The 23,014-nt window shown below is 40.2% G+C and overlaps 1 protein-coding gene and 1 pseudogene across 1 annotated transcript in view; one reads left to right on the top strand and one right to left on the bottom strand.

Annotated features, from left to right (window-relative positions):
- Positions 1 to 5,966, bottom strand: part of TPMT (thiopurine S-methyltransferase) — a 278,788-nt gene extending 272,822 nt beyond the window's left edge. Inside the window, exon 1 of the mRNA XM_065912794.1 lies at positions 5,963 to 5,966. The gene's annotated coding sequence lies outside the window, so the exon portion shown is untranslated. The remainder of the gene's footprint in view (positions 1 to 5,962) is intronic.
- A 6,681-nt stretch (positions 5,967 to 12,647) lies between these two features.
- On the top strand, positions 12,648 to 13,095 carry LOC136151616 (small ribosomal subunit protein eS24 pseudogene; annotated as a pseudogene).
- The last annotated feature ends 9,919 nt before the right edge of the window (positions 13,096 to 23,014 follow it).

Below are 23,014 nucleotides of genomic sequence, written 5' to 3'. Positions count from 1 at the left end.
TTTAAGCCCCATCCCTAAAACTAGAATTAGCATTAGAGTCAGGGGCCCTACTTGAGGGATAGAGCATGCTTGGGCCTTAATTATAGAATGGTTTCCACTGAGGCAGAGCTTTCTGAGACACAACTCTTGCCTCTTAAGGGTGAGCTTCAGAAAAGATGCTTGGAAAAAATATATCTGACCCTTGAACACTGGCTTGAACCATGCAGGTCCACTTTTTTTTGACTGTAAATACTACAGTGCTATAGGATCCAGGTTGGTTGCACCTGCAGATGCAGAACCATGGTACCAGAGGAACTGAATGTGCAGAGGGTCAACTCTGTTATACTCATGTTTTCTGCTGTGCAGAGGGTTGGTGCTTCTAACTTTCTTGCATGTTCTGAGTCAACTGTAGTCTGCTCTTTAGACATTTTTTTTTGCTCTTTAGACATTTTGATTCTTGCTCTTGGTGACCCTATGTATAAGGCATCACTAAACATCCGCAGCCCTCTATTTCACCTGGCTACTTATTGTTGAGCCGTGGTGGGGTGTGCAGCTGTGTCTGCTGATGTTCAATCTAACATTCACATGGAAAGGTATCGGCTTTGAGCCTTTCTGTCAGGAAGTGGGAGTCAATCGAAGGATGCAGAGTGGTCTAAAGTAAGAGTGATGATACTTACCTTTCATTTCTTCTTTCTTTTTACATTTGCTTTTAGCAATTGCTATGTGCATGAAAATGTATGTGAGTCAAAATGTGCTTTTAAATGTGACTGTTTAAAGGGAATTGGTTAGTTCTTTTGAAAAGCAAAGAATCTTTTTACAAAGTAAATAATCACACAGTTCAATTTGATAATTTATGAGTTGGCCAAGATACGTTCGTTAAGGGTCTCTCTTATTAGATACGTGTTCCATGTTTAAAGTATTACAGAAATTCATTTAGTCCTTGAACAAAAAATGGATTAGCCTGTAGATATTTGGGGCAAAAATGCATGTCCCTTTATTAAAAAAGTATAAGTCATGAATAATCTTTCAGATCAACCCTCCAAAAGCTATTAAAGCCATGAGGTAGGTTAAATAATAAAATTTGTAACTGAAGCAAGTAAAAAGAATACAGCTAGAATAGTCAGCATGATAAAGGAGATGATAGATTCATTAGAAATATATTTTTAGTTTTTGTTAAGATGTTTGAGTAAGTGTAGTGTTAGAGAAACATGAAGAAGGAAAATACTTTTGTATTGGAATGTTGGTGGCACTGATTCTTGTACCTAAGTCTATACACGGGTAGTTTTCTTGTGTTTGTATAGTAGATCTGTACTAGATTTTACTTCTCAAAGCTGGCCATTTTTTTCTGCTCAGAATTAAAACAGAGTAAAAAGAACAAAGATTTTTCTGGTCTTAGTGGGAAAGATCTAGAAAATAAAGATGCTTGAAGAATAGAGTTGAAAAAAATGTGTGGGTGTGAAAAAGAGATGTCTTGAAGTTAGCAAGTGGCCTGTAAGTAGAGGAATTAAGAAATCAGCTCGTGAGTGTATATACAACTTTTGTGATTCTCAAAGGAAGTAAATCTATGTTTTAGTTTCCATGTTGACTGACCGTTATGTATGCTCACAGGAAAATAGTATTTTTCATGTTTAATGACTTTTGAAGATCATTTGCAAAGTTGTTCTTTTCACATAGCAACATGGTACAGTGGTTTGGGGAAGGAATTTCAATTCAGGACTTTTCTTTTTCTTTTTTTCTTTTAAGGACTTTTCTTTAAAATCGAAATCTAACCCCGCTCCCTAGTCCCCTTTAGCATTGCTGTTTTGATGCCTAGACCAGTAAAGAGCCTAGCCTGGTTTTTCAGGATGACACCCCATCCCAAATCCCGTGGCAACCAAACCATTCACAAGTATCCAGCTGTCTTTCTGTCTCTCTGTGTCAGACAGGCAGGCAGCTGTGAGTCATTAAATTTACATTAGGGTCATTTAGGAGATAATCTTTATGAAAATAAAAGATGAGTTTGAGTGTTTTTTGATTTTATTTTTTCACTTCAGTGTGGTATGAGGAAGCTGCATTGAGTAAAGCAGTGGGTCCTTAAAGTGTGGTCTAGGACCAGCACCGTCTACATGACGCACTTGGGAACTTGTTGGAAATGCAGTTCTCAAGCTTCACCCCAGACCTACTGAATAAGTCCTCTGCATGTGGGACTCTGTTTTAATAAGTCCCTCAGGTGACTGTGACCCACCCTGAAGTTTATGAACTTCCACGTATGTTCTGTGTGGATGAGGTGGGGAAAACTAAGGACGTAGGTAAGGGAAAGAAACCAGTTCAGGCCAACTCCTTCCAAAATACTGTCATTATTATGTGGCTGGAAGAAGTTTGAAAGGAACATGAAAGGTGGTCTCCCTCAGGGTTAGGAAGTAAACGAAACACAGATCGAGGGAGAGTGGGAAGGGATCGGAGAGTACCACTTGTTTTCTCTTGGGGTTGAAGCTGAAAGGTTGATCAGGTCCACGGTCCCTTATCCAAAATTCTAATTCTCAAAACTCTGAAAAGTAAGTACTTTACTGTAAGTTTGGTGCCAAAATTCACTGGCAAAAAAACCCGTCTGGAAGTTATTTATGAAATAATTTATTATTGTTATGTTTATCCCACTTAGAGTGAATATTTGTGTTTTGCTTTGGTAATATTTTTTTTAAATTTTTTAATTTTTTTTATTTTTCAGTGGGTTTTGTCATACATTGAGATGAATCAGCCATAGAGTTACACGTATTCCCCATCCCGATCCCCTCTCCCACCTCCCTCTCCACCCGATTCCTCTGGGTCTTCCCAGCCCACCAGGCCGGAGCACTTGACTCATGCATCCCACCTGGGCTGGTGATCTGTTTCACCATAGATAATATACATGCTGTTCTTTCTAAACATCCCACCCTCACCTTCTCCCACAGAGTTCAAAAGTCTGTTCTGTACTTTTGTGTCTGTTTTTCTGTTTTGCATATAGGGTTATCGTTACCATCTTTCTAAATTCCATATATATGTGTTAGTATACTGTAATGTTCTTTATCTTTATGGCTCACTTCACTCTGTATAATGGGCTCCAGTTTCATCCATCTCATTAGAACTGATTCAAATGAATTCTTTTTAACGGCTGAGTAATATTCCATGGTGTATATGTACCACAGCTTCCTTATCCATTCGTCTGCTAATGGGCATCTAGGTTGCTTCCATGTCCTGGCTATTATAAACAGTGCTGCGATGAACATTGGGGTGCACGTGTCTCTTTCAGATCTGGATTCTGCTTTGATAATATTTGATAAAATACTAATACATTAGATTATGGGGTAAGTCCCCAGATCCTTTTGGAGGTCTTAATAATTCACCATATTGGCTTTCTAAGCTCCAAAAAATTCTCAATTCTAAAGCATGTCTGCCGCAAAGATTTAAGAAAAGGGACTGTGGCTCTGTATAGGTTCAAGAACCTCTGGTCATTTGTCACAGCCAGTCAACTGAGCCAACTCCTTTTTCTCTCTTCCTCCTGTTTCCTACAATGACTTGTCTGAAGGAAAGGGACCTTCCAAGCCAAGGACTTGAGAGCCTTTCACACCTAAATTTGTTTATCTGAAAATGGTGATTTTGTGTTTCTTGTCTGATGGGAACTAAATGTGATACCTTACATGAAGCTTTCAGGAGACTCTTGTGCCAAGTAAGTATTTAATAATACTGCCTTTTATTGGTTTTGATATTTGCAACAGTGCTAGAAGAAATAAGATCTGTCAGGAGGTTTCTAGAAGGGATTTATGCTTTGAACCGGGGATTGGACAAGCTGATGGCTCAGCCTATTATGAATTCTAAGTCTGTGGCTTTGGGTAACTATCTGAGTGGAGGCTAATCTATTTTTTAGCCAGAGCAAAGGTCACTCTTTGTTTTGGTCTGAGGAGGGTGTATTTCCTTAGGAACATACATAGGCAGTTTTGCAACATGGCACTGCATGGTTGGGTATGAATTCTGGAGCTAGATCGCTTGGGTTCAGATTTTGGCCCTACAACACATTAGGTGTGATGTTGGCTAGTGATGTCACCACCTTTTGCCTTAAATTCTTCATCTGTAAAATGCTATATAACACAGGGAGCTCAACCCAGTGGTCTGTGACAACCTAGAGGGGTGGGATGGGGTGGGGATGGGAGTGGGAGGGAGGTCCAAGAGGCAGGAGACTTACATGTACTTGTGACTGATCCACACTGTTGTAGAGCAGAATCCAATACCACATTGTAAAGCAGTTATTCTCCACTTAAAAATAAATAAAGAAGGGGATAATATAAAAGAGGATAGGTTTGCTATGCTCAGTTTTTCTTAGAAACCTGTTTGGGCAAACATGTGGCCTGGTCATGTCACAATTGTCATGTGACTGCCCATCTATTTATTTACTCTCTTGGACAGTAAAGCAAGATGGTGCCAGTGGGGTTGTGAATGAATGCACTGAGAGCTGGATGGTAGAGCCAGATCACGTGGTAACTTGTTAGCTTTTGCAGAATTGATACTTTTGAACTGTGGTGTCAGAGAAGACTCTTGAGAATTCCTTGGACTGCAGGGAGATCCAACCAGTCCATCCTAAAGGAAATCAGCCCTGAGCGTTCACTGGAAGGGCTGATGTGGAAGCTGAAACTCCAATACTTTGGCCACCTGATGTGAAGAGCTGACTCATTTGAAAAGACCCTGATACTGGGAAAGATTGAAGGCAGGAGGAGAAGGGGATGACAGAGGATGAGATGGTTGGATGGCATCACTGACTAAATGCACATGAGTTTGAATAAACTCCAGGAGTTGGTGATGGATAGGGAGGCCTGGTGTGCTGCGGTTCATGGGGTTGCAAAGAGTCGGACACGACTGAGCGACTGAACTGAAGGCAATTATTCAGAAGAGTGCTAGGTCTCCATGCCGCCTGGCAGGATCTCTCCTTGGACAGAATACGGTTGTCACCAGCCTGAGCATCTCTCCTATCAGAAACTGGGGAGATCTGAGAATTCTCCCTTTGCTAGCATTACCTCACCTTGATGTTCACTGTTAACATTGGCTGAAAATGTATTCTTTGAGCTTTGCAGTAAACCGAGATCTTGAAGTCTCAGGATGCTCAATTCTGCCAGGTCTCCGATTCATTCATTTATAAGGCCATCTTAGTTTTAGGCCATCCTGGAATAACATTTCTTGTTTCTCTGACCACCCCTTGCTCAGCCTTCTGAAAGGAAGGTGAATAGCTGATTTGGGAGTGTAAGTCTAGCATCATGTACAGCCCAATGGGTAGAGTTATTATGCCTCCAAAATGAGAATCTGACTTCACTCTTTTGCTGCCTGTCTTATAATTCTGCAAGAAGGGCAAAAGGGATTGGCACTGACTGGCTTTCCCCACGAGGTAAGCACAGTGAGCAGGACCTGCTTCAGTAAATTCACCATCGGGCCCAGCTTCTTTGCCAGAACCTGACAGGGTGTAAGAGGGCGAACTTGTGTTTCAAAGAGAAGATGCAAGACGGAAGTCTAGATTTGCCCTTAGAGATGTGCTCCTCTTCTGTGTTTTTAAAGATTAGTTGTCAGCCATTAATGAAGCTGATACGCTGCCATTTGGTCTGGTGAACTTTGTGAACATTCTGGTGGGTAAGATTGGTGAGGAGTGGGAGTGAGGCAGGGCGATCCCAGCCATCTGGAGTGGTTCAGAATCTGAAACTCCGTATATCAGGGTCGGGGTCTTGCAGAGGTGGGAGGCACATGTTTCCCTTCCTGGAGGGTGTCTCTTTTTCCTTTGATATGTCTGAGGTCTGTGGCAACTCTTGGAGCCAGAACTCTCTTAAGAGGCGAATTGATGTAGTCTTTGAGTTGGTGCTGTGTCTGCGGGCAACACTGGGCTAGTGAAAGCATTAAAAAAAAAAAAAAAAGGCAGCGATGTCTCCAGAGGGTGATACTATTCCAAGAGCTTAACAAAGGTTTCCAGTACAGCCCAGAGCTGTGGAGCAGCCGTGCGCTGTTGCCTGCTTCTAGAACCTGCCTGTTGCTGCTGTCAAGGTCACACTGTCCTTGCCATCCCTCAATGCCCCTCAAAATGGTGCACAGATAATAAAGACCGCAGATGCTTGACTAACGTCCCCTGTACCCTGGATTTTTTTTTTTTTTTTGTCTAAGCTGCAAGAGGCTGCTTTGATTTTCTCTGGTGCATGGAATAACACCTACCTCCTGCTTATTAGAAGCAGGCAAAGATTTGTGGTAGATGATATCAAAGCTGAATTGAGAGCATTTCACAAAAAATTAATTATTCTCTAAGCTCTCCTTCATTCCCTTTTCTCTAGACTAGCATGGTTTCTTCTGAAATCTTTCTGTACAGCCATGTCATTGTTCATGCACAACTTTCCTCTTTGTATTCAGCTCTCATCAGACATGTGATATTTAATAGGGTTTAGAGTACTTCTAAGATCTTTTTAATTAGCCTTTTCCTTAAATATGAAAATATTTATTATGAAAGGATTATATGGTCACTTTAGAAACCTCAAAATATAACTAAAATATGAGAAAGAAAAGCATCCAGAACCCCAACATCCATAGATCCCTGTGAAAGGGAACAAAAATTAAGATCTAAGTAACCGGAGAGGTAAACCATTGTTCATAAGAAAATTGGTTTCTCTCTCTTGGGTTTATTTTTTTCCTTTAGTATTTTGCCTAGAAAGCTGTTCTAAATCTTAGATCATAAATTCACATGTGTTTCTATTAGGTCTCCTGAATATAGTTTTTACACTTAGCATTTTCGTCCATCCAAAATATATATTTTGTACATTGGGAGGTATTGATTTGTTTTCCTCCTAAAATAGTTAACTTCCTATTTTTAGCACCACTTATAAAATAATACTTTCCTTTACCCCATGATTAGTGATGCCATCTTTATCATATACCAAGTCCTTTTTTAGATAGGTATGTATTAGATTCCATTTCTAGAGTATTTGGTTCCACTATCAATTCTTCCATGTGTACCACATTATGTTATTGTAGTGTTAACACATGTCCTACTATCTGGTAATGCAAGTTCACTTCATTACTTGTGTAATAACTTGTTGGTAGCTACTGAAGTTCTGGCTGACTCATGGGATTGTATGATTTTGTGATGTCATCTGAAGATATTAATGTTAAAGAGTTTACTTTTTTCAAAATGAACTCCTTTTTTACTATAATGTATCACAAATGTGTTATAAAAATTTGGATGATTCAGGCAAACACAAAGGAAAAAAAATCACCCCAATCCTATTACCAGACAGAGTCATTTAAATATTTGAACCACCGCTCTTTGGCTGGTAAAACAATCACATTTAGGTGACTCACTCTTGTTCATTTTTAAATTTCACATTCTGTTCAAGCTCTCTTCCTTTGTCATTCCACCCCCATCCTTCTTGCAGAAATCTAGACTCTTCCTTGTCATTCACGTTCTTCCTGGCACTCATGCTCTCTGAGAATCCTCTACTTAAGGGCTTTTTCTTGGTACCACAAGCTCTTCCCTTGGTTTGGGCCTGGGTTAACCATGCCCTTCCTTTTTTCTTTCTTTTTTTTTTTTAAATAGAGGAGGAAGTAGTTTTTTTTAAAAAAACCTAAGTATTGAGTTTTCTCTAAAGGTGATCTCCAGCTTCCTTGCAGTCTTCCTGTTTTATGAACCAGCAGGAGGAGCAGCGTTGAATGTGGAGGTGGGGATGTCAGTTCTGCTTGTGCTAAACTGGTCCCTTTCAGGAGGCATCTCGGGGAAGTGGCTGGCTACAAGGCCAAGTGAGCGCTTAAGGATGTTCTCTACGTAGAGACTTGTTCTCAGCCATGACTCAGCTAGTCACCAGTTATGTCACTTCTAGTGCCTAGCACCCTTGAAAATTCGGGCTAATGAAGATTAGTAAAAATACAGGAAAAACTAGGGACAGGTGAGTACAGAAAATGTGTGCTATTAGTTCTTCAAAATTCCTGGAGTGTGTTTTCTGGCCATAGTAGGAAAAAACCATCACTCATAATAATTTTACTAGTATATCTTTAAGGAAAAAAAAGTCATTGCTTAGAGGTAAAACTTTTTCTGGTACTGAGATTAACTGCTCCCTTGGCCCTGATAGAGAGAACCCTATTTTCTGCAGTGAACAATGTCCTCAAAGTTAATGTATAACTTTTTTCTTTCCATACTGTGAGTCAATGTGGTAAATGTAAAATGCAGTATGGTGAAAGCAGTTCTTTGGTGGGAAGGAAGCAGACAACTGTGTCCAGATTAGGTAAATTGCATTTTGACAAAATACATTGATATGAGCATAGATTTTCTTAAAAAGTTTTATCAAGGTATAATCGACAAATAGGAATTATATATATTTAAGGGGAACAACTTGATGTTTTGATATATGTATACATTGTGAAATGATCCCCACAATGAAGCTAATTAATACATCCATCACATCACATAGTTATCATTTTCTTCATCTTTTTCTCTTTCTCTTTTTTTTGGGGGGGGTGGGTATTTGTGGTGAGAATACATAAAATCTATTGTCTTAACAAATTTCAACTATATAATATGGTATTGTTAACTTTAGCAAATTTCAACTATACACGATATTGTGAAGTTGAGTCACCATGCTATATGTTGGATCTCAGATGTTACTCATCTTACGTAACTGAAACTTCGTGCACTTTGACCAACATCTCCCCATTTCCACCCCACCCCCACCCTGCTCCCAACTCCTGGCAACTACCATTCTACTCCATGCTTCTACAAGTTTGACTGTTTCAGGTTTTACATATGAGATCAACGATCTGAGCATAAATCTCATATCTATAGGAAAATAGAGACTGCCTGACAATCCTTTATAAATTAAATCTCTCAAGTAGGTTTGGGTAAAATTCAGTGTCAGTGAATTCAGCATTATCCTCTCAGTAATTGCTGAAGCACAGGTAAGTCATGTCGCTGGGCAAGTGCAGACCAATGCACTTAACAGCTAAGCAGGGAGTGCGTTTGGCAGTTCGTGTAAGTTGAGGAGCCCAGAAGGATACACGCCACATGGAAAGCTCCCCAGTTTCCATTTGTAACTGGGTGGAGACCAGGCACGATCAAGACTCTTCTTGAGTAACAGCTTCGGTTTTGCCCTAACACACAGACAAATGGGCAAAGGTGGCCTTTAATTTCCACTCCGAGGAAAATGGCCTCATCTGGAGATCAAGAGCCAATCCCCACAAGCACTGTCTGCAGATGAAAAATTGTGTATGTGTGCTGCTAGTTTTCATTCATTCAGTAATATTTATGGAGTACCATCTATGCATTTGGCAACATTCTCTTAAAGTGTGTCAAATATTTTTAAATAAATGGACATCCAGAGCAGAACTCTTACTCATGGGAGATGTGCAAAAGTGTATTTTGATGTTTAGGAAGTTCTCACACTTTAAATATTTGGGAAACATTGCCAAAGGCAATTTCAGCCTGCTGGTCCTTAGATGTTATAAAGCATTTGCTTTGGCTATTAAAAAATCTTAGTAAAATTCCCATGATAATATAGCATGTACTGAAACTTCTCAGTCAAGTCCGTTGCCTTCGTGAGACCTGAAAGCTTAGTGATGGGTACCACTTCTGTCCCAGCTTCCTTAGGGCTCTACTGAATGTTTTGCTTGGTGGACGTTTCTGTTCATGTTTTACTCTGTTAACCAAGGGCACTTAAATTTGAAAATGGGTAGGAAAACCTTCTGGGATTTGTCCTACAAACTGCCAACTAGCTTTTTTTCTTCTGCTGTCTGCCTTTGACTTCTTGGTTTCTCTTTATCTCTTTTCTTGGAAGGAAAAGAAAGAATTCCTTGGTTGTAGGCGTGCCAATAGATGTCCTTAACTTGGCTTGCCTTCAGCAATGGACCCAAGGAATTTTGCTGTAATACTCCGGATTACCCAAGTAGTCCAGCTTCCCAACACTGGAGAAGAGTTATATTGAGTTAGTGGGTGCCATCAATTTTTCTTTCTTTCTTTTTTTTTTAAAATGATATGTTGTCATCCTAAAGCATTTTTTGGTCTCTATGCAGGGAGAAAACACGTCTAGCAGTGCTGTTTTGGTCTGAAGATGCCTCTCCTCCTTCCCTCCCTCTCCCTTCTCTCCTCCTCTGCCCTCTTCCCCCTTTTACTGTTCTCCTCACCCCTGCATGCTCCTTCTTTCCTTCCTCACCCCTTCCCCCTTCTCTTTTTCTCCTCTTCTGCTCCCTATTACTTTCACAAAAGCTACAGCCATGGTCTAGTTGTTACTATTTTGGTAGATTCTCTGTGCGTCCTAAGGGCTGCAGGATTACTTCTAAATTGCAATGTGAAATAAGTCCTGCTATTTTTAACATCCTAAATGGTTCTACAATCCATCCACCTTTCTCAAGTCCACAGTCATTTATTTAGCCCAAGCCGCCCTTGTCTCTAGCCTAGAGAAGTTCACCTTTCATGAAAGAATGTTTGAGAAAAAGTTAGTCTGTTTGCCCTACTGCCAAAAATGACTCCTAAGCTGAAGGGTGGCAAACATCCCAGGACAATAAATGAATGGCCTTTCACAACATTCCTCTGCATCCTACCATTTCTTGGGGTAAGATACAGGTGTGCAAAGCCTTCTTAACCCTTGGGTGATGTTTCTATTGTAAAGAAAAGCTGAAAACAATTATTTTGGATTTCTAGTAAGATTCAAAATGGTCATACAAAAGAGGCAGTCTTCCACTCAAAGAAATATGAGAACTAATGAAACTTCTGTTTTTTTCATTTTGTTGATCAGTTCAGTTCAGTTCAATTCAGTTGCTCAGTCTTGTCTGACTCTTTGCAACCCCACGGGCTGCAGCACACCAGGCCTCCCTGTCCATCACCAACTCCCAGAGTTTACTCAAACTCACGTCCATTGAGTCGGTGATGCCATCCAACTATCTCATCCTGTGTCCTCCCCTACTCCTCCCACCTTCAATCTTTCCCAGCATCAGGGTCTTTTCAAATGAGTCAGTTCTTCGCATCAGGTGACCAAAGAATTGAAGTTTCAGCTTCAGCATCAGTCCTTCCAATGAATATTTAGGACTGATCTCCTTTAGGATGGACTGGGTGGATCTCCTTGCAGTCCAAGGGACTCTCAAGAGTCTTCTCCAACACCACAGTTCAAAAGCAACAATTCTTCAGCGCTCAGCTTTCTTTCTTTCTTTCTTTTTTTTTTTACTTTTTTTCCCCAGCTTTCTTTATAGTCCAACTCTCACATCCATACATGACCACTGGAAAAACCATAGCTTTGACTAGACAAAGCTATGGCAAAATAATGTCTCTGCTTTTTAACATGCTGTCTAGATTGGTCATAGCTTTTCTTCCAAGGAGCAAGCGTCTTTTAATTTCCATAAAGAAACCTGAGTGCCAAAGAATTGATGCTTTTGAACTGTGGTGTTGGAGAAGACTCTTGAGAGTCCCATGGACTGCAAGGAGATCCAACCAGTCCATTCTAAAGGAGATCAGTCCTGGGTGTTCATTGGAAGGACTGATGCTGAAGCTGAAACTCCAATACTTTGGCCACCTGATGCGAAGAACTGACTCCTTTGAAAAGACCCTGATGCTGGGAAAGATTGAAGGTGGGAGGAGTAGGGGAGGACACAGGATGAGATAGTTGGATGGCATCACCAACTCAATGGACATGAGTTTGAGTAAACTCTGGAAGCTGGTGATGGACAGGGAGGCCTGGCGTGCTACAGTCCATGGGGTCACAAAGAGTTGGACACGACTGAGCGACTGAACTAAACTGAGCATGCATAATGCTATATTATATATTTTTATTTTTGTTTTATTTAATAAACTTCATACAATACTATGTTTAATCTGTTTTGATAATTTACAAACATTAACTTATTTAATAAACAACATAAAAAGTGAAAGTCCTTCTTATTATACTGCCATTCTGCAGAGATGATCATGATCAACCATTTGAGAGATTTTTCGATACCTTCTTTTCTTTTTCTTGAATGTATAATCATGTTTTATTATTTATGGCAATCATGCCATAATTGCTATCCTTATTTGTGTTACAGTGGAATAACATTCTTTTGCAAGTTGCTTTTTTACTTAGCCATATCTCTTGAGCATCTTTTAATGTGAGCACTTTATTTATATATGATTGTGTTCAATGGTTGTATAGTTTTCCATTGTGTAAATAAACCATGATTTATTTAGCCATATTGGTATTGAAGGAAGTTTGTGCTATTGACACCTTTTTACTTATAAACTTTGCATTGTATGGGAGTGCCTTTGAAAGCTAAACTCCTAAAAGTAGAAATGCTGGCTCAATATATTTTCAAATTATTCTCTGCTAGGGAGACTTGGGTTCAATCCCTGGGTTGGGAAGATCTCCTGGAGAAGGGAGAGGCAGCCCACTCCAGTATTCTGGCCTGGAGAATTCCATGGACTGTATAGTCCAGGGGGTTGCAAAGAGCGGGACATGACTGAGTGACCTTCACTGTCACCTTCTCACACATCTCCTCCAGCAGTGTATTAGTGTTCCTGTATCCTCACACCCATGTTTATATGGATAGTAAAAATTAAAAAACCCCAAACATATAAGCAAAGAATAAAAAAAAAACCCTGCATGTGACCAAGGTATTAAAGATGAAGAAAGAAAAGGAAGAATTACCTCTTTTCCTCCCTGGCTGCTTGAAGATCAGCCGCCATCATGAACGACACAGTAACTATCTGAACTAGGAAGTTCGTGACCAACCGGCTGCTTCAGCGGAAACAAATGGTCATTGATGTTCTTCACCCTGGAAAGGCAACAGTACCTAAAACAGAAATTTGGGAAAAACTGGCCAAAATGTACAAGACCACATCTTGTCTTTGGATGTCATCTTTGTATTTGGATTCAGAACCCATTTTGGTGGTGGCAAGACAACTGGCTTCGGCAAGATTTACGATTCCTTGGATTGAGAAGAGAATGAGCCCAAAAATAGGCTTGCAAGACATGGCCTGTATGAGAAGAAAAAGACCTCAAGAAAACAGCGAAAGGGACGTAAGAATAGAATGAAGAAAGTCAGGGGGACTGCAAAGGCCAATGTTGGTGCTGGCAAAAAGTGAGCTGGAGATTGGATAACAGAAGGAGTAAAGATTCTGCAGTGACTATCTGTGGTGCTTGTGCAGATTTTTCATGAAAGAGAGAATAAACTAAGACCTTTTACAAAAAAAAAAGGAAGAATTAAAGGATAATAATGACAACTGATAGAGAAAAAAATCCACATAGAAGCCTGAGTGATTGAAGGAATAGGGAATTTTAACTCTCAGTGTTTAGAGTACTTGAAGTTCAGCTGCTCTTTGCAACTATACACATGAAGTTCTGCATTTTTTTGAATGTTATCTTTTACAGTGTGAGGTCTACTCCAGAGAAAGTAAGCTGCTGTGCCCTGCACAATGCTGGTATATAGTGGGTGTTGATGAATATATATTTCTCTTTTTATTTGCTGGGAGTGCCCCTGGTAAAGGGAGAGAATGGATGACAGACCCGCTATAAACCATCTGCTTTTCAGCATCATAGAGTTTCAAAAATGAAAGATTAATCATCGTAATTTATGTAGTGATTCATATAGGAAAGTGCCTTGTGTGCAATTTATCAATTTATTGACTCTCAGTAGCAAAGCCTTGCTTGTGTGCCTGAGTAATGTATATATAGACAGATAATTATGACATGTAACAATAACGGTTGTAATAGGACATGAACATTTTGGTTGATCTGTAACTGATAAAACTATCCAAATCTCAGTCCACGGTTTTTACCCACTCTTCCATGCTCCTAATAAAAATAACGTTTAAAAATATCAATAGGGATGTTGAAATGGGTAAGTATTCATGTTCTATAGCATACTGGGTATCCTATACATATATAGTCAATTTTTTTTACCTCCCACATTTATCTGTCAGGGTTCTAGTTTCCTCCCTTTTAAACTGATTCCAAGCCAGAGATCCTCGATAACTTAAGTCATTTGAAAATGCTGTATTTGGCAGATGTACTGGTAGTGAGGAACAGCCGTCTCCTAAGGTATTTAGAAAGATGAGGTTCCTCATCATGCCTGTCTTTCATTTTAGGCTGTTGATGTCACTGCTTTGATCGATCAATCAGTGGTCCATGTGGAAGGTAGCTATTGTCTGTCCTATCTTGTGAGGGAGCTTAGCTAATCAGTCCTTATTAATTAGTCACTAATCTGTGTTGTGTAGCAACAACTGTTTTCACTAAGTGGTGGCTGCATTAATTGATGGAGGACAATGAGCCCCTCCCTAATTACAAAGAAACCCTGCTCCTTACCTGTGTAGATGATCCCTAATAGATGAAGGGCCACCAAGGGACGCCTGGGACAGGCACAGCATGGCAGGGTCTAATTTGTTTTCTAACCTGTTTCTAAGGAGTTGTTTAATTAATATGAGATCAGCACGTTTAACGGCTTGAACAGGTGCAAACACACACTTGTAACCAGCTGTGTAATTGACCGCAGAGGAACAAGCCAGAGCTAAGGATACAAACCTCACTAATCACCTGCTCACCTCTTACCTGTGGCTGTTAAAAGATTTCTTTTTAGTGCGGGACTCTCTGAATCTGTCTGGAAGGCCATATTGTGTTGGGAGGAGTTTAAATTATAAGTCTTCAATCAAAAACCTGTAAACTGGTTCATCTCTGTTGATTACTCACCATCAACATTGCTGTTCTTCTCTCTCTCTCTCTCTCTTTTTTTTTTTTTTGAGTCTTCCTAAAAACCTGAGGTTCCTATGGATCTTGTGTAAATAGGATTGTGGGTAAATAGGTCTCCAGGTTCAAACCTCAGAGTCAAAGAATTCTAGAGTTCTAGCAGTCTGGAGGAGCAGCTAGCTAGTCCAGGGATTAGCAAACTACAGAACAGAGCGAGTCCAGCCTGTGACTTGTTCTTGTAAATAAAGTTTTATTGGAACACAGGCACGCTCACCTGTGCATGTATTAGCCATGCTGCTTTAGTGCTACAACAGTGGACTTCAGGAGCTGCATCAGAGGCCATAGGCTTCCCAGGTGGCTCAGAGTTAAATAATCTGCCTGCCAAGCAGGAGACGCAGGTTTGATCCCTGGGTTGGGGAAGATCCCCTGGAGAGAGAAATGGCAACCCACGCCAGTATTCTTGCCTGGAAAACCCCATGGACAGAGGAGCCTGGTGGGTTACGGTCTGCGGAGTTGCAAGGAGTTGGACACGACTTAGCAACTAAATAGCAACAGCGGCAGGGGTCATATAATTCACAAAGCTGAGACTGCTTACTACTTGGCCCTTTATAGAAAAGGTTTGCTGACTTTTGGGATCAAGGTTTCAATCCAAGGTATGTTTTCCAGCTTTTGCTGTAAAGTTCAAGTTGTTTTAGAAAAAGGTGTTAGATCAGATGTACAGAACAGACTTTTGGACTCTGTGGGAGAAGGCGAGGGTGGGATGTTTCGAGAGAACAGCATTGAAACATGTATATTATCTATGGTGAAACAGATCACCAGCCCAGGTTGGATGCATGAGACAAGTGCTTGGGCCTGGTACACTGGGAAGACCCAGAGGGATCAGGTAGAGAGGGAGGTGGGAGGGGGGATCGGGATGGGGAATACATGTAAATCCATGGCTGATTCATGTCAATGTATAACAAAAACCACTACAATATTGTAATTAGCCTCCAACTAATAAAAATAAATGAAAAAAAATAAGAAAAAGGTGTTAGATGTCAGATGGGGTTGGGCAACACTCAGTTTCTTCTTTTTAATTAATTTTTATTGGAGTAGAATTGATTTTAAATTTCACTTCAAATCAGAACCAAAATAACAAGCACTTATTGGGAAATTGCCATGTGTAGTATTCTGATTGTATACATCCTTCAAGTCAAAGCTAACCATACCACCTTGGAACTCCTCTTCCGGCACCCTGCAAGCAATAGAAACTCAAGAGTCTCACAACACAGTTTAAGACTTAAATATGTACTGCCTTTTATTGATCACCACTGTTTCTAGTGAAGTAGAAGTGTTGTCTCAGCTAAGTTATGAGCCATTTGAGCATAGGAACCAGTTTTTAAAAAATTATGTATTCTTCACAGTGCTTCTCCTTTCTGTTACCCAGAAAGGAGAATGTGGCAATTTAAAAACTTGCAGGATTGAATATTAAGTATAGAGGAAACCGAAGAATGCTTTTAGGCAGATGGATGAGACACTAGTAGAGATGAACAGATTGAAGGACTGTGTGAGAAGGTATAATGTAATGAAACCAATATTTATGACACATTGTTCCAGAGGCTGGTGAAATTGACTCAGACACACAGGAGTGGGGGGGGCAGGCTTATTAAGGAGCAGAGAGAGGTTGCAGATGCAGAGCGAACAGGCCGGGATAAGAAAGTCCCTCATCATTTATTTCCCTAGGAAAATCCAAAAGAGGCAACGAGGAAGGAAGGGGACTAGACAGGAAGAAATGGAAAGAACCAGTCCTTTGTAATCTCATTCACTCCACTCTTTCTTGCTTTTTCTTCACCTTCTCAACACTCTTGGGAGTCAAAACTCAAGTGCAAGCTGTTCTCTCTTCTTTGCAGTCAACACTTACCTCCCTTTCTCCACCTCTTCTTACTACTCTTCTTGGCAATACAAGGCTTAAGGAGGTAGGTCTTTCTTAGTGAGTCATCTTTCTTTTTAGATTTAGACATATTCTTGGAATTACGGGGAAAAAGAAATGGTAACAGGGGAATATGGGGAAGAGGAAGAAACCCACAGTTAATACAGTCACTTTTTTTTTTGGCAATCTGCTAGGATCTTTACCTAAGATGTTTCATTTAATCACAATCATCCTCCTTAAAGATTTTAAATGTCTGTGTAAAGTCTCAAAGGCATTAACTAGCAGAGCTATTGCACAAACTCTGGTCTCCAGAACCCAGAACTCAGGCTGGGTTTTTACATCACATTGCCATTCAGCAGAGTGTCTTGTCTCCTAATTATGAAAGATTTGTTTTCTTATGTATTCTTGTATTTAATACATAGGTATTTTCATCACTTGATGATATCTTGCCAAGATCTAGTATGTTTCAAATAGGGTTAGGAGAAGGCAATGGCACCTCACTCCAGTACTCTTGCCTGGAAAATCCCATGGACGGAGGAGTCTGGTAGGCTGCAGTTCATGCGGTCTCGAAGAGTGGACATGGCTGAGCGACTTCACTTTAACTTTTCACTTTTATGCATTGGAGAAGGAAATGGCAACCCACTCCAGTGTTCTTGCCTGGAGAATCCCAGGGATGGGGTCGCACAGAGTCGGACACGACTGAAGTAACTTAGCAGTAGCAGCAGCAGCAGTTACACAGTTATACAGTTTACAGTGAAAACAACTGAAAAGTTACTGATAAGCAAAATGAAGGAAATAAAAGATCATCCACCATCCAACGTGCCATGATTTTTAAAATCATAAAAATGTAAAACAGGCTTTACAGGTGGTTCAGTGGTTAAGAATCTGCCTGCCAAGCAGGAGACATAGGTTTGATCCCTGGGTTGGGAAGACTCCTTGGAGGAAGGAATGGCAACCCACTGTAGTGTTCTTACCTGGAGAATTCCATGGACAGAGGAGCCTGGTAGGCTACAGTCTATGGGGTCACAAAGAGTCGAATCTGACAGAGCGACTGAACAACTGCAAGAAAAGATGTAAAACAATCCCTCTTCCATTGTGAAATATTTTGAATAAGAATATAAGCTTAAGTGCTCACTCAGAGACTTACGTGGACATGGACTAATAAATCAATGGCCTAGAATTTCATCCCTTGACCAAAGTATTAGTTTTAGGCCTTCATGTTGTGAGGTCTGTGTTTTGTTTTCTTTTCTTCCCTAATGAGCGACTGAACCAAAGGATCAGGTTTAATTATAACTCGAGTCCCTTTCTGTGTGTACATCACTGCAGACCTAATTGTAGGCTGGCATCCCTGTGGCGGCCTGAGTGGTCATTAGCTTGCTGATAACGGACCGCTCTTGTCAACAGGGCCTCATTAACCATTGTTTTTTCAGCAAAATAGTCGTAACGGTTTGAACTTGTGATTGAGGACGCATTGGGCTCATGGGGCTAAGGGAAACTTGTTACATAGCTAGAACCAAGGACACTTGGCTCCAATAAGCGATGCTCTCCAGGGAAGATCTGCCTCTGGCCTGCAATGCCAGGCATGTGATGTAACGGGAGGAACCCTGACCAGAGAGTGACCGGGCCAGTATTTTAGTCTAAGCTCTGCAGCAGATTTTGGGCTAATCGTTTTGCATTCTAGTCTTCAGCTTCAGCATCTGAAAATGAGAAGGTTCTACTTAATGTTTAGTGAGATAACTTTTGCAAGTAAAAATAATTTTGCGTGATGCTTATGCAGTTTTTTTCTTTTTTTGTGTGTCCATGATTTTATCTTCTTAGGTTACACACTAGAGGGCAGTGGTACATTAATATTATAAACTATGAAAGTGCTTAGTACGGCACTCAGCTGAAATTCATAGATGTTTGGGTCAGTAAGGGAATTTATATACTTATATACTCATATAAAATATAGGAAGTCGTCTTGTAGTTTCCCCAACTGATGCTCATCTTGTCCTTTTTGACTGCAGTGTTGGGAATCTTGCTACTTCACAAGTCAGCTTTTTCTCTTGTTAGTTCTATTAAGAGACTTATTTCTTTAATCAGAGAAAAATCCACCTACCTACAGCTTCAACCAACTGGTCCCATGGCAAGACAGAAAACCCTATTGCTTATTTCTTGGCACTCCAGATATTTCCTAGACACATATCACTGAATAGTGCAATTACCATTTGTTGATAATTGAATACTCTGAATTTATGACCTAGGGTGTGTTAGATGGGCTTCCCAGGTGGCTGAGTGATAAAGATTCTGCCTGCCAAGCAGGAGACGTGGGTTCGATCCCCGGGTGGGGAAGATCCCCTGGAGAAGGAAACGGCCACTCACTCCAGTATTCTTGCCTGGGAAATCCCATGGAGAGGGGAGCCTGGTGGGCTACAACCGATGGGGCCACAAAAGAGTTGGAGACAGCTTAGTGACTAAACAGGGGTAGTGTGTCAGGCATTTTATTTGCACTATTTTATCATGAAAATAAATTGAGGGAGATTTCATCTTTATTTTTATTTTATAGAGGCTCAGACCAAAATCTTACTACCTGAACCTGGGACCTGAACCTGGGTCTATCTGATTAAAATTCTTGCCCCTGGCTACAGCGTATCATCTCCTTTTACAGATGTGACAATCAAGACCCAGAGAAACTAAGCGACTTGTCCCAGGTCACACTGCAGGACAGAAGAAGAGTAAGAGCTAGATTCTAGATCTTTGAGGTACACATTTAGCTTTTCTTTACCTGACAGTATAGTCCATTCAACACTACTGTCATTACTTTCCGGCCCTCTGCTCTATGTATGAATTGCTCCCTTTTCTCATCATTGTTGTTCTGATGGTTTCCTTGCTATACTGCCACGTCCTCTGAGCATACTCCTAATTAGCCGCATCCTTTCTAAATTATAAAACTCAGAACTGAAAACAGTACTCTGTCTAAATAGTACAGAAAGCACGGGGACTATGCTTCCTGTCATTTGGACTTAATTTTCCAATTTACATCTCCTAAGGTTACTTTAGCATTTTAGTATACTGTTGGCTTGTTTCAAGCATAAGGTCAACAATACCTTTTGTTCCTTTTCATTTTAATTTTTATGAAATGTAAGAACAAGACAAAATGATCCTGTCACATTCTTATTGATAGGAAAAAATCCTCCAAAGCTGATGAGGAGTCCTTCTGAGTCAATAGTAAGCTATGGAAAAATCTTCTTTTCTTAAGATAATCAAAAGGAGTGAATGTGAAGATATTCCAGTTTCTGGGATCGTGACTGGATTCATGTTGTATGTCAATGTCCATGGTTTTTTTGCTTCCTTTTGCTTTTCTCTCTCTCTCTCTCTCTCTCTCCATTTTTGGTAGAAATGCATACTGACCCCATGCGGTGCACTTTTTTCCCTCTTTCTGTTGTCTCTTTTGCCATAGTACCACCTTGACATCTTTGTAAGAAGTGCTGCCTGAGACGTGCTGTTGATCAGGGGGCCCTGCCTTTTTCTAGCTAAGAGATGGGTGTGTGAAGCAGTGCTGTCTGTTCTAGGACTAGGAATCTTGATTTGAGTGATAGAGGATAGAAAACATAGAGGCTTGATTCCTCCTGATGACAGCAGTGCCCCCTGTGCAGTCTGCCTATTAGATCCTGCTGTCCTTACTCCTCAAAATTTCCTTTGAGCCACTTCATGTATCATTCCAATAGTACGTATGTGTATATGTGCATATATACATATATATTGGACTTCCCTAGTGGCTCAGACAGTAAAGAATCTGCCTGCAATGCAGGAAACCTCGGTTCGATCCCTGGGTTGAGAAGATCCGCTGGAGGAGGGCATGGCAACCGACTCCAGTATTCTTGCCTGGAGAATTCCATGGACAGAGGAGCCTGGTGGGCTATATAGTTCATGGGGTCACAAAGAGTCAAACATGACTGAGCGACCAAGGACGCCCACACCTAGTATTCAGCCTTTCCCTTCCCCAAGGGATCTTCCCAACCCAGGGATCGAACCTAGGTCTCCCACACTGCAGGCAGATTCTTTACTAACTGAGCCACCAGGGAAGCCCTCTAGTATTCAAGACCTAATGCAACTTTCTCTTTCATTTCCTGATATTTCTCTTTGTCAGGCTGTAACACTCTTCTCGTCCTCCCCTCATCTCTATTTATTAATGATCGACACATTCTCACGGGCTTTGTTGAAATGACATCCACTTCATGAAGCTTTGCCTGATATTCCCAGTTGTAGGTGGGAGCTTGCCCTCTTTTATTCTCTTATAGCATTTACAGCTTTATGTCTTTAAGCATTAGCACAGTTATTGCGTCTCATATATTGAATTGAACAAGCTCCAAAGCAAGGAATGAGGCCCCTCAATCTCTATCACATGCTTTTCACATGGAAATTGTTTGAAACTCATCGGTTTATACTTACATAGAGATTTTGGGAGGTGAGGACATAGAGGATAAATGTTATTATGAAACATTTGTAGAATTTCCTTGAGATCACATTTCTGTGTGGCAAAAATCATAACATTTCCTACTTTCATTAATACAAATGAAATATTTCACGAAATATATAATAAACAATTAAGAAAGACCCCAAGTTAACTTATGCCTCAGGATTTCGACTGAACAGTGATTTTTTATCTCATCTTGATTATTGCCAAGGTTTATTAATTAAGTATTATGGCTACTTTATGTACTGAATTATATAGATAACAATCTGTTATAGAAGTATTCCCTACATTTGCTAATTTGTAAATAATAAAATGTCTGGTTTGATGTCGATGGATATAGTAAGACAGCATGAACATGAAAAACTTTTTCTCTTGTATTTATAGGCATTATCTGTATAAATTAATTTTCTCATCAAATATAGTTAGAAAATTCTAGATTAAATTTTATTGAACTTCAGGATTCCTCAGAGTCTATTGTGTAGTAGTGTATTTTAGGAATCTTTAAAAGGGAGCATAAAATATTCAGCATTTTTTCCAAATTCTTTTTATGCTTCAATTATTTTGTTTTAATTTGCAGAGCAGCTCACGTTGATGACTTTCTTTGCATTATTATTTGGGAGCCCACTCACAAAACTCCTGTTCAAATATTTGGAAAAGTGGCAGTTGCCATTCCAATGGCCTGAACTAAATGTGAAACTGATCAACACTAAACACTAGATATCTTATACTTTCACCCAATAATGAAAGCAACACTCATGGTGACAATTTCAAGTTTGCATATAGTAGATTTGTGATTTCTGATTCCTCCAAGTTATTGAGTAAGAGTTTTCTTTAGGATGGAGCTGGGAAGTTGATGGACAGAAGACCCAACTGATTACTTCCCTTGGCTGTGGTTAGCACTTGGTGTCCAAGGATTCAGGTCAGCCCTCATTGCCCGAGCAGGACCTAGACCCTTGATGGAGCTCCAACGAGACATTTCCTTTTACAGATCTTTCTGGAATATAATGTGTTCAGATGTGTGGTAGCAATTTAAATCCCACCACTTAGATCACTGGTAATTGCAAGAGGTCATATCAAGAAGATGGAAAACCAAATATTTCTCTGCCATGCAGGTTAGCTTGTGAGGCCAAAGTATGCTGTGCCTGACATTGAATTCCTTTGGGGAATGGGGATGGTGGGAAGGTGGCTGTGTGAATTGGCATTAAAAGACATACATGTCCCTAACTAGCCTTTTTTAATTTATTTTTTACTGGTTTTCTGGATGATTATCAATTCTATACCTCATCTCATTCCATCTCTTTTCTGACTGTCAATGAGAAGAGAGATGCTTTTACATACTTGTTGAAACTTTGATTTAAAGGGCAGCAGCGGAGTCAAATCTCTTTGATGTCTTTACCTTCAGTCAGTCTCCTTGGCAGCATATTCTGTATTTCATTAAAGTCTTTCCTCTTTTCATTCCATCAGGACCCGTGTAGATGTTGACTGGCTTCCAGTTTGGATCTGGGGAATTTGTTTTTTACTGTTGTCTTAAAATAAAATGCAGTGTGGTCAAATAGTTTTGAAGCATTTGTTGTCTGAATATCCAAGCAATGAGAAAATATCTAAGAATGTTGATTCCTACTTTTGCTTTTAATTAGCTATATACCCTTATTATCAGTCTTGTACTTTGCTCAACTCAGAGTTTTCTTTCATTTTTTTGTTGTTTATTTTTTTTGACCATGGATGTGGGATCTTAATTACCCAACCAAGGAATGAACCACAGCCCCTTGCAGGGGAAGCATGAAGTCTTAGCCACTGGGCTACTAGGGGAGTCCCAGAAGTTTCTTTCTGAATCTTACAATCAATGTCCAGATGATTACAGTGATGTATCCGTTTCCCTTAATAACTGGGGTAACAGGCGTTTACTAAATTCTTCAGATTATTTCTTCTGATTTAGATATGAGGTCCTCTTTTGTTTATGTTCTGCTTTTATCTATTGCTGGGGCATGCTGTCTTTGTCATTGTTTA

This window comes from Muntiacus reevesi, chromosome 20 (genome assembly GCF_963930625.1).
Source record: "Muntiacus reevesi chromosome 20, mMunRee1.1, whole genome shotgun sequence".
Taxonomy (NCBI): domain Eukaryota; kingdom Metazoa; phylum Chordata; class Mammalia; order Artiodactyla; family Cervidae; genus Muntiacus; species Muntiacus reevesi.
Note: the sequence above shows the minus strand (reverse complement) of the source record. Positions and strands in the feature narration are given on the sequence as shown.